Source organism: Caretta caretta, chromosome 9 (assembly GCF_965140235.1).
Source record: "Caretta caretta isolate rCarCar2 chromosome 9, rCarCar1.hap1, whole genome shotgun sequence".
Classification (NCBI taxonomy): Eukaryota; Metazoa; Chordata; order Testudines; family Cheloniidae; genus Caretta; species Caretta caretta.
This window is the reverse complement of record NC_134214.1, coordinates 29,687,582-29,699,651: the sequence shown is the minus strand read 5'-3', so window position 1 is coordinate 29,699,651 and position 12,070 is coordinate 29,687,582. Positions and strand designations below refer to the sequence as shown.

General features: G+C 39.0%; 1 long non-coding RNA gene across 1 annotated transcript in view; it reads left to right on the top strand.

The window, feature by feature from the left end:
• Positions 1-968: 968 nt before the first annotated feature.
• LOC142073177 (uncharacterized) overlaps positions 969-12,070 on the top strand; it is a 54,415-nt gene continuing 43,313 nt past the window's right edge. The window contains exon 1 of the long non-coding RNA XR_012669884.1: positions 969-1,453. This is a non-coding gene — a long non-coding RNA (uncharacterized LOC142073177). The remainder of the gene's footprint in view (positions 1,454-12,070) is intronic.

Below are 12,070 nucleotides of genomic sequence, written 5' to 3'. Positions count from 1 at the left end.
GACAATTCCTTGTTCATGTACACAAAGTGATTTTAAGCCTTTTGTGTGATAGCAAAGTTACATACCAGGTTAACATAAATATGCTAGTTTAACATTACTAATGAGATTTTTCGAAATGCTCTGTGTCTGTAAGAAATGATTTCTGTAGGAAACAACCCACAAATATCATACAGTAGAACCTTCAGGTACACCTGTGCCTTGACACAGATTTCTCATTAAACGACTGTTTTCAGTCTTCAAGTGCGAAGAGGCAAATCCAGCTAGTGGCATCCAATGTCAAAGTTAGCAAAATGGCTATTATGGGTGGAGCAAGATTGTGTTGAAATTATCCAGTGACAATCCACTGCCTGAAGACTCTGTCTCTCTCGCTCTGTTTCCCCCACCACATATTCCAAGATATATTCTGAGACTCAGCCATTCAAACCAGACACCTACAAGGTGCTAAATAAGGCGGAAGAACTTAATTAATTGTATTAATTTTAATGCACATTAAGGGCCAAATCCCGTCCTCAGGTTACACCCATGCAATAGCATTGATTTCGGTGGGGATCTCACCGAGGGCAGAATTTAGCTCGAAGATAATTTTCAAATCAGGCTTCTTGCAGCCAAACCTAGCTACCACTGGTATTTTTAGTGGCACGAAGGGCTGTAATGACGTTTAAGAGGAAATACACGAATGAACGCCCACACACCTGAGTCACATGATTGTTAGATGTCTAGGAAAACACTTTGGGTTAATTTAACTCTGAAGAAAACTGTTGAGGTCCTCTTAATCTTGGGTCTCCATGTTTGTGCTTTGTAAAGACTATTGCAGTTTTGTCTCTTTCCTCATTCACATCTCGAGTTGATTTAGAATGGGTATTTCCTGTTAATCCCAAACTCCGCCTGGTCTCAGACAGTCACGTTTTTCAGAAACAGACTTGCCAAGTCGGGAAGAGTAAAATATTCGCCCGATTTTAGGGCAGAAGCAGGGAGAAAGTGGCTTCCACATGCAGACAAGTGGAACGATATTTTTATTAATGACTATTATTTTGCATGCTAAATTCCACTTTCAATCATTCGCCCCTTCGCTATTTGCAAGGCGCCCGAACCTTTACCTTCAGGCGTATTTGTTTACAAAATAACTTTGGCAGGGGCTAGCCTGACCCGCGGGAGAGTTAACCCTTTCCGCTAGCTGGAGTGAGTGAGCCGCTGCGGTTTGGCCCTCCGTTGATCTGTGTGTGTAGATCTGGCAGAGCCTTGCTCCCGGATCTTTGTTTTGGTGGCGGCCAGGGAGAGCAAGGAGCGCCGTGCTCGCGCTTCCCCCTGACTCTACTCACCGTGTCTCCCCCCCCCCCCCTCCGCAACCCGCCCGAAATCCCCTCTTCCAACTTTCGGCCTTTTGCGTTTCCTTTCAGTTTTTCACTTCTCATCCCTCCTGGCAGCGTTTGCCGAGCCCTAGAATCCAGCCCTGGTAAGTGATGCTTTTCTCCATTGCAAACTCGCACAGCTCGGCTCGCTGTTCCGTGTGTGTGTGTGTGGACGTTTTATTTGTTTTGAGCAGAATTGCCCGGCCCCAGTGGTTTCACGTCAAGCAGCACAGAGTAAAACTATTGTCGTGTATTAACTCTGAATGGGAGCAAACAGACCAAATAATCATCGCTGGCGTAGGCAGTAGCCATGGCACTAATACCATTCCCTGCCGTCTGCAAAGCAACTTTTTGTTATGGGGAGAGCCAGGCTGTGTTTTGAGTCTGATCTTTAAATTTTCAGTACACATCAGACCATAACAAGCGACACAAAGTATGCAGCTGCCACACGGGGACTTTTGAACATCCAATAATGATTCGGGGTTGATTTGTTCAATGAACGCTCCCAAGTGTTACACACACCCTGATGCCACTCTGTCCAGGTATCCGAGGAATCAAAACCATTTTTGCAAAAAAAGAAAAACCTGCGCTTTTAAAAAAAATCTGTCCTTTAAAATCATTCAGATACAGCAAAAATGCCACCTATACATTCATTTGTCAATTCTTTTTAAAAGCACAGCGCACAGCCCTGACCTAATACAATTCACCATTACTCAGATGAGGTTGGATTTGAATTACTCCCTCTCTCTTTAAATTAAGAAAATGAACATTAAGAGGATAGCTGCCCTTTGGCTGACATACCTTAGTAGGAAACGGGTTGTAAATGGGGATTGGATAAATTAGATCCTATCGTTATCTGAGTAAACTGATACCCAGCCTCGTGATTCCACTGACAGAGAAACAGTTATCCCTGTAGGTCTGAAAGTTTTACAAAGTTCAGGAGAGAAGAGCAGCAGGAGGAAAGGGGACTGAGAATCACAATGGAGAAGCCGATCTTTGTAGTTGTTTAGCACCCTCAAGTTCATGGCACTTTACGGTTCTCGAAAAGTTTTCACATTATCACTTCGTGCTGGTTATAAATACGTGCAATAATTGCATTCTAATGAATTCCGTTCTTAGAAGCCCTTGCACCGAATAAGTGTGTGAAACTAGTGTCCCAGTTACGCTAACAAGTGGTGTTATTTTCTTACTCTCTAGCAATGCTGGAAGTGTTACGCGCTGTGTACATCAAATGCAAAGCTCCAAAGACTTACAAGGGGTAACAAATAGGGTTACACTTTTAAAAATACAGATGGAATTTGCACATGGTTTAAGATAAGAGCAGAATGGGAGTGATGTGCTTTTACTTTCTCTACGCAAAATCCAACTGTGTATCTTTGATGTGGTTTCTTCTTATTTTAACATTTCCATAATTGCAAAATGTGTAACTCCCTTAATAAACGAGCCATCAGAAAGGCGCTGCACCATCAGGAGAAAATATCCAAACGCTATTCAAGACGTATCCTGCGCCTGGATTTTTTTGTGGGGGTGTCAATCTATTTATTACTAAATATTTGATATAGACATACATACATGAATTATGTATGCGTGTCTATATACATACCAACATTGGTATTACTTAAAGGGGTTTAACTGAAATTCTTTGACATGCTATAGTAATCTAAATCTCCCAACTGTCTGGGGGATGAAGCATACATTACAGCCAAGTTAAAGTCCTGCGTTAAAAGGAGAACGAAACTCCACACGGCTTTATGAGCTTGTCAAAGTTTATCTTGTGAAGTTGTGCAGGACTTTACTCAGATGACAAGGCACGGGCAACTTTTGAGACTTTTTTTGTTGTTTGTTGTTTTTAATTTGCTGTCAGAAGGAAGGGAAAACAACAGTTCATTTTTTAATAAATCATTTGTTGAACATGTGCTACCCAGCTCATAGAGAGCGGTGCATTTGTCAAGGTGCGCCATCCTGTAGTACACTGACTAAACAAATATAAGCAGACAATCCCTCTTCGCGGTATGGAGGAAAGGTGTGCAGAGCAGGTTGAGAAATGGGCCCAATTCTGCACTCGTCACTGGGGCAAAACGTCTATAGCTAGTCTGTCTCTGCTGAAGCCAAGGAGAGTTTGGCCACAGAGTTAAATGGGAACAGAATTTGACCTCTTATTTAAATATAGTTATTCCATTTGGAGTTGTAGCCAAATTTGCTTTAAGATCATAACTTTGTTAGTAAATTATTGGTCCTGAATGAATAATATTAACTTTGAAAAATGTGCACATTAGCAAAATATAGGCACGCCCACACACCCCTTTCCTTATTTACATGTATTTTACAAACAAGATTCCAGCTATACATTTAATAAATCTAAATCATCTGACCATTAATTTGAAGGGTAGCTGGCTGCTTTTCCCAAGCTGGATATAATTCCAAATAAAACTGACAGAAATGCAAAACCATGCCTTGCTGTCAGCTTTTTTTCCTCATCAGTTCAGTATTGAGCTATACCTTCAAAAGTCACTACCTAAATGCAAGACCAGGGTTCAGAAACTATGGGAATAGTTCATTTTATTCATAAAGTTCTTCAAGTTTGTGCAGAAGTGAACATGTATTCAAATCTGCACTTTCTAGGGCAAATGAATGATGTTTCAGAGGTTTAACATCCAGTCAGAAAATTTAAACTATGATGGTGTAAGGCCGAGATTTCCAACAACAGCAGAAGCATATGGATATTCACTTCTGATTTGAGAAAAAACACACAAACATTTCGGTATATCTCCTCCTTCATCTTATTTCAAGTAGATTTTGGGAACATTCACTGTTCACAGAAGCAAATGGAATGAGCCTGGTGACTGAACCCCCTCAGAGATTGTTGTCCAGTGGTAATCTCAAACTGGTCACATATTAGAAATACACTTGATTCATAATTCATATTTACAAGCCAGGGAAGTAGAACATGTGTCTGGACAGAGGTTTTCTGTGTAACAAGAAGTATTCTGCTTTAAAATACCATGTTTTGTTTGACATTTGAATGGCCTAAGTACAAGGATCAGGCACTAAGCTGCGTAAGGAAGGGTGGGCTTTTAGAGGAAAAAAATATTGCACATTTTGGAACAGTCTTAACAGAGCAGGTGTAGTTCCATTTATTATTTAAAATAATTATCATTTAATAAATATGTTAAAGCCAATCATACATGATATAAGGATTGCATATCAATATGTTTCCACCAACTTTACTGTACCAGTCAGATATAGGCATCACATACAAAACGTTATACCAGTAATTTATAAACACTCCATATTATGTACATCATATAATTTAAGATGCTATTTATATCTATATAATATTTATTTAATTAATCATGCTAAATTGTGTATCCTTGTCTTGAACTTACAGTTTGTGGAAAACTAAAGTATTCAAAAGACTGAAGGTTTTAGACTGGCATTTTGGTTTTAGCGCAGAGAGTTACAATACAAACTATTACCTATATCATTCTAGTGTCTCAATTTAAACAAAAGGGATCACCTTTTGTGTGAGTAAAGTATTGTTATATACTTAAAATGCTTTTACTGGCAGTCATAAAATCAGTCTGGATTTGTTTATTTATTTTTATTCACAACAGTCTGCTTGTAAAACTTTTACTATGCTGAATATCACTGGTATTATAATTCAGAACCTATCCAATTAATTTGCTTGCAATGCTTAGTTTAAATTTTGAAACAAAAATAAATCTGTCTTTCCAGAGTTGGACTATATTTTTTTCAAATATTTGTGGTAGTCACAAGGGTATATTTAATGTTTATGTAATGTGGTTTGTGCTTTCTCACATAATTATTCTTCTCAGCAAATTGTTGAATGCCTCCATGAGCAGCAATGGAAAAAAGATTTGCAAAGCATGTAACTGTATTAAGCTGGTAAAATGCATGAACTCTGAAATAAGAGCTTGATCCAGCTCCCATTGGAATCATCGGGGAGACTTCTGTTGACTTCAGTGGGAGTTGGATCAAGCCCTACATGAGTAGTAAATTACAGACCCAGTACAATTAACTGCACAGATACAGCATTTTTGTCTGTTTTTTTTTTTACTTACATAACATTATTTACATGCTACTTAAAATAGGTTAATTTCTTGTAATGGTTTTAAGTTTATTGATTCATCTTGCAAAAAATATATATCTTTGGCTCACAAAAGGTGTCTTTGAATATATACTAAATAAAAAGTGGCAGCCAACTAACAGTCATTTCCAGTATGATGCCCCGGTCAGCCATATGACTACAAGTTGAAAATTGACCAGATTTCCACACCTTTCATATTTGCCAAGGATTAGCACATGTGAGAAAAACATTCCTTTACGTATGTCTTTTACAAATAGAATGAAATAATTCCCTGATAATATTGGGAACCGTTTGTGCAGTTGGTGCTTTGTGTTATGAGATGTCACATTCAATAAAACTTTTATAGTAATTTGAATATTTCTATTGGGGTGTGCTGGGTATGGAGCTGATCCTGTTCCCATTGGAGTCACTGGAAGATTTCAGTGAGAGCAGGATCAGACTCTGTTTTTCCATGATAGTTCTCATACTGATGATATTTACTATCTGCAGTACATTAGTGCCCATTTTGGTTCATTTTTGTTTTAACAGAAGAACTTCACTATATGTAGAAGTTCACCATAACTGAAATTTTAATTTTCATATGCAGTGTATATTGAAAGTATTTAAGACTTTTAACCTACTCCTCTATAAATGGAGATTCATTATTTAGGTATTCGGTACAATTAGGTTCCACTATATATTTAAGAAGTCCAGTAGAACATTGAATTTTAAAACCATAACAACACAATATTGTACAGTGTTTTTAGTAGTCACATGGTGAGGGCCATATCCCTCATTCCAAACTCTGGCAAAACTTCCACTGACTCTTTAGAAAGCTTGGACACATATTAAAAAAAAGTCACACCAATTATAAGGAAAGTGTTTCACTGTTAGCCCAGTATTTGGATTCTAACTTATAACAACAGTCATAAGTATACATGCTCTTTGTGTTCCTGGTAGTACACTACAAAATATTGAGAGGCAAACACAACTGTACTAAAAGGTTGTAAACAACTCATTTCTGGTATGAAAGCTATTCAATGACAATTTGACTGGTTCACTGTCTTTTCTAAATATAACTTTTAGATATATTATCTATAGGCAAACTTCTGAAGTCCTTCCTCAGACCTTCATTGTTGTACTCTGATACTAGATTTCAATAATATTTTTACCTGTATAAGGGCAGAGCAAGGATTTCATAATTCAGTCCTGTATACATTCCTGAAATTCTAGTAAAGAAACATAATTTCATATCTGCCATCCCCAAACACCGATCTAGTTCCAAGTTCCACATGATAAGTGTGCTAAATGTAAAAGTATTTTGAGTAAATGCCATACAGCTGTTTGTAGCTTGCAATTACTGTTTTGTACTGTGCCTGCTTGTGTTTTGTGTCCTACTATAAATCCTGCAAGTGGACTCTGTATTCCTGACATATCGTGCTGGATTTTATATAAGTCTATAGATTTTATTCCAAGTAGTCCAAAATAATGAAACATTATAAATATTAGCTAGTTTTGCTCCAACACATGGTGATGTAGATTTGTAAAGATTTATGAAAGGCAATGACCAAATGAATACAATTATACATGACGCCATCTTATTAGTTAATTCTATAAATTAGTATCTCAGCATCGCATTGACAATCAATAATTTTACTCAGCAACTGTTTGAATGTCCCATAATACATGTATTATTTCTTCACCCCAAAATAAATTTCCACACCTAAAGGATTACATAAAGGCCAGATGCTGTTTCCTTTACACTGGAAAAACTCCCCTTGTCTTCAAGGGGAGTTTTGCCTGAGTAAGGAATGCAGGATAGGCCCATTTATGTCATGCGTCTGACTAAAATCCTCATAATTAAGGGGAATGGTGATATATTGTATATAACATACTCTACAGCGCCTGGGCATTGTTGCTTACATGGGGACTATAAAGCCTTTCCACAGACTTTAATGGGGGTTGGATCAAGCCCGCGAGTGCACATACACTATTCTAGAGTTGATGAAAAAGAAGCAATTCCTCTTTGGTACCTTAGCTCAACTGGTGACTTAAAGGTGAACTTTTCATTCTTTGTTGGGTAGAGATCAATCCTCAGTGTGGGTCTAAGCTGTTATTTGTAAGTATTTGCTTGTATCATATTAATTAAAAAGATAAGATCTACAAAACAAAACTCTATTTCAAGAGACAGAGAATTTGCAGAGTTGTTGACAGAAACTTTGGACTTGGCAGCTGTTATAGTCTATCATAAATATTTTAGGATTTAAAAAAATGTAAATATATTTAATAAATGACTCAAATGAGTATTTTTTAGACATGATATTTTGTTTAGCAGTGTTCTTTGTCTTTCATGTAAGTGAATCATTCGCAATCTCCTGATCTTAACCCAAGAGGACGTGACAACTATTTAATGATAACCCTTACATCTGTTCCAGTTTACTATGATTGCATATACACAGTAGCCAAGATTTTCAAAAATGGGAGCCAAAGTTTAGGCTCTTAGATACTCACCTAGGTACCTAAATAAATAGCCTGGTTTTTTTCTTTTTTTAAATACTCCCACTGACTTTAATGCAAGATACTAAAATATAAAATAGCTGCTAAAAATCCTTCAGTGATCTGGGCCTGTTTCTCATTTATAGTAAGGCCCATTTATGGGATCTCAGGAGTGCAAAGGCCATTTTACACCAACTTTGAGCCCCTTTGAACGGCAAGAATGGTGTAAATGGGTCTTGGTGCAAATGAGAATCAGGCCCTTTATTTATTTTTTCTGATTTTTTTTAAAGGGGTACTTATTGCTGGTGGAACACATGAGTTTGTCAGCACTGGAGACTACAGTATAGTATGATTTCACTAATAACTGGGATGCCTATTACAGATTACCACATTTTGCAAATTAGTGAGTAATCAAGTGAACACCATAAAAATCTGCATAACAAAATGTACTTTAATTTATTTTTACAACCATATGTTAGTTTTAATTATTTGTGTTAATAATTCATAGTGTGCTAGCAAATATACTGTAGAATATTTTTTTAAAGTAATTACATTTTAGTAACATGAGACCTTCATTGTAGTACTCTGATATTAAATCCTTTGTGAGAAGAGAGTGAGACTGCAGGTTTTGTTTGTTTTTTTTGGGAAAGTTATTGAGTTTGTGGATGAATACAGTGACACTTATCAGGTTTCTTGTGCACTCTGTAAGTGTCTTATTCAAAGCCCATTGAGGACACTGGGTCTTCGGATTGACTTTGTATCAGGCCTTATATACATAACAGCTCAGACAGTGAGAGCTTCTCCACTCTGCTAGTCTTAGCCCTGAACTGGAAGTCCTCTTTTAGGGATGGTAGTTCAATTCACATGCTCAGGTCACTGGTTTCTCTGTTAACGCTTCCAACCAAGCTACCAACTAGTGCTCATTGTTTTGATGGAGTTGGTGAGGTCTACTTTTCCACAGGTGATGTCTACTTGTCCACTTGGACAGGACCCACCATGCATTTCAAGCATGCCAACAAAGAGCCATCAGATGATAACTTTTTGTCACCTCTAACCTGGATTTGATCTTGTGATATAGAGGAAAACAGCCTTCTGGTTACTCACCCCTCCCCATCACTCCCCAAGGATTTAGTTAAAAGTTCACTGAAAATATATATAATCAGTGTGCAATGCTCACCTTTATGTCTTTCCCTCTTCCCCCACTTATTACTACATAGTCTGATGGCTTGTAAAGTTTACATTTTATAAAAAAATTACTCCACCACAATAAACATGTGTCATTTAGCTAGTCTAGAGCATATTAAATGCATGAGACACATGCAGTACTTATTAATATTTTCTATGGTCTTTTCTATGGCCTATTTTCTAGGATCTTAGAGTTTATCATGTTTACATCAGTCCTGGAAAACTGCCAATAAAACTGATCAGGATTTGTTGTATCTACAGATCTGGGAGGATACGCCGAAGGACTTTCTGGAAAAAAAAAATATATGTGGCTCTGGAGGACATTCACTGAGCTCATTATTATAAAAGATAATGGAGGGGTTGGATTATCCTGTCAGGAGCAGGAGTCAGAAGATCTAAATTCTACACTCTGTTCTGTTATAGACTTCCTCTCTGAGCTTGAGCAAGGCATTTTGGCCTCATTCTGCTAGCTGCTGAGCACCTTCTGAGATGTTGTGAGCATCCTCAACTGTCAATTGAGGGTGCTCAACCTCATACAGATTTTGGCCCCTAATTTTTCTGTTTCTTAGTTTCCTTATGTGGATGATGGGGATAATAACCAATTTGGCAAAGATGTGAGGACATGGAGCAGGTCCTCAAAGAATCAATCCTGAAGCACTTGCATGAGAGGAAAGTGATCAGGAACAGCCAGCATGGATTCACCAAGGGAAGGTCATGCCTGACTAATCTAATCGCCTTTTATGATGAGATTACTGGTTCTGTGGATGAAGGGAAAGCAGTGGATGTATTGTTTCTTGACTTTAGCAAAGCTTTTGACACGGTCTCCCACAGTATTCTTGTCAGCAAGTTAAGGAAGTATGGGCTGGAAGAATGCACTATAAGGTGGGTAGAAAGCTGGCTAGATTGTTGGGCTCAATGGGTAGTTATCAATGGCTCCATGTCTAGTTGGCAGCCGGTATCAAGTGGAGTGCCCCAAGGGTCGGTCCTGGGGCCGGTTTTGTTCAATATCTTCATAAATGATCTGGAGGATGGTGTGGATTGCACTCTCAGCAAATTTGCGGATGATACTAAACTGGGAGGAGTGGTAGATACGCTGGAGGGGAGGGATAGGATACAGAAGGACCTAGACAAATTGGAGGATTGGGCCAAAAGAAATCTGATGAGGTTCAATAAGGATAAGTGCAGGGTCCTGCACTTAGGACGGAAGAACCCAATGCACAGCTACAGACTAGGGACCGAATGGCTAGGCAGCAGTTCTGCGGAAAAGGACCTAGGGGTGACAGTGGACGAGAAGCTGGATATGAGTCAGCAGTGTGCCCTTGCTGCCAAGAAGGCCAATGGCATTTTGGGATGTATAAGTAGGGGCATAGCGAGCAGATCGAGGGACGTGATCGTTCCCCTCTATTCGACATTGGTGAGGCCTCATCTGGAGTACTGTGTCCAGTTTTGGGCCCCACACTTCAAGAAGGATGTGGATAAATTGGAGAGAGTCCAGCGAAGGGCAACAAAAATGATTAGGGGTCTGGAACACATGAGTTATGAGGAGAGGCTGAGGGAGCTGGGATTGTTTAGCCTGCAGAAGAGAAGAATGAGGGGGGATTTGATAGCTGCTTTCAACTACCTGAAAGGGGGTTCCAAAGAGGATGGCTCTAGACTGTTCTCAATGGTAGCAGATGACAGAACAAGGAGTAATGGTCTCAAGCTGCAGTGGGGGAGGTTTAGATTGGATATTAGGAAAAACTTTTTCACTAAGAGGGTGGTGAAACACTGGAATGCGTTACCTAGGGAGGTGGTAGAATCTCCTTCCTTAGAGGTTTTTAAGGTCAGGCTTGACAAAGCCCTGGCTGGGATGATTTAACTGGGAATTGGTCCTGCTTTGAGCAGGGGGTTGGACTAGATGACCTTCTGGGGTCCCTTCCAACCCTTATATTCTATGATTCTATGATTCTATGACAAACTAATGTGTGGAAAGCACATTGAAATCCTTAGTTCATCGGTGCAAAGTATTCTAATAGTATTTAATATATTATAATATAAAATGAACAGACAACCTTTATAATGTTCTCCTACCTTAATTCACAATGTAAGGCCACAGTGCATAATTCTTTACAAAGTTGTGTCCTTTAAAATATGCAGTAAACCAGATTTTCCTTTTTATTGGACTAATCCTGATAATATGAGATGTACTGGCAACTTGAGATAATGGATTATAATTAAGGTAATTATAGGTTTCTTAATGACATAGTGGCCACAATTTAGAGTAGACAGGAAAATGAGGTTTAGAAATGGACTTTGAATTTTTGATTCTCAGGTTGGTGTAGATTGAAGTTATCACACACAAATGCAAGAAGCCTGGGAAACAAGCAGGGAGAACTGGAAGTCCTGGCACAGTCAAGGAATTATGATGTGATTGGAATAACAGAGACTTGGTGGGATAACTCACATGACTGGAGTACTGTCATGGACGGATATAAACTCTTCCGGAAGGACAGGCAGGGCAGAAAAGGTAAGGGAGTTGCATTGTATGTAAGAGAGCAGTATGATTGCTCAGAGCTCCGGTATGAAACTGCAGAAAAACCTGAGAGTCTCTGGATTAAGTTTAGAAGTGTGAGCAACAAGGATGATGTTGTGGTGGGAGTCTGCTATAGACCACCGGACCAGGGGGATGAGGTGAATGAGGCTTTCTTCTGGCAACTAATGGAAGTTACTAGATCTCAGGCCCTAGTTCTCATGGGAGACTTCAATCACCCTGATATCTGCTGGGAGAGCAATACAGTGGTGCACAGACAATCCAGGAAGTTTTTGGAAAGTGTAGGGGACAATTTCCTGGTGCAAGTGCTGGAGCAACCAACTAGGGGCAGAGCTCTTCTTGAACTGTTGCTCACAAACCGGGAAGAATTAGTAGGGGAAGCAAAAGTGGATGGGAACCTGGGAGGCAGTGACCATGAGATGG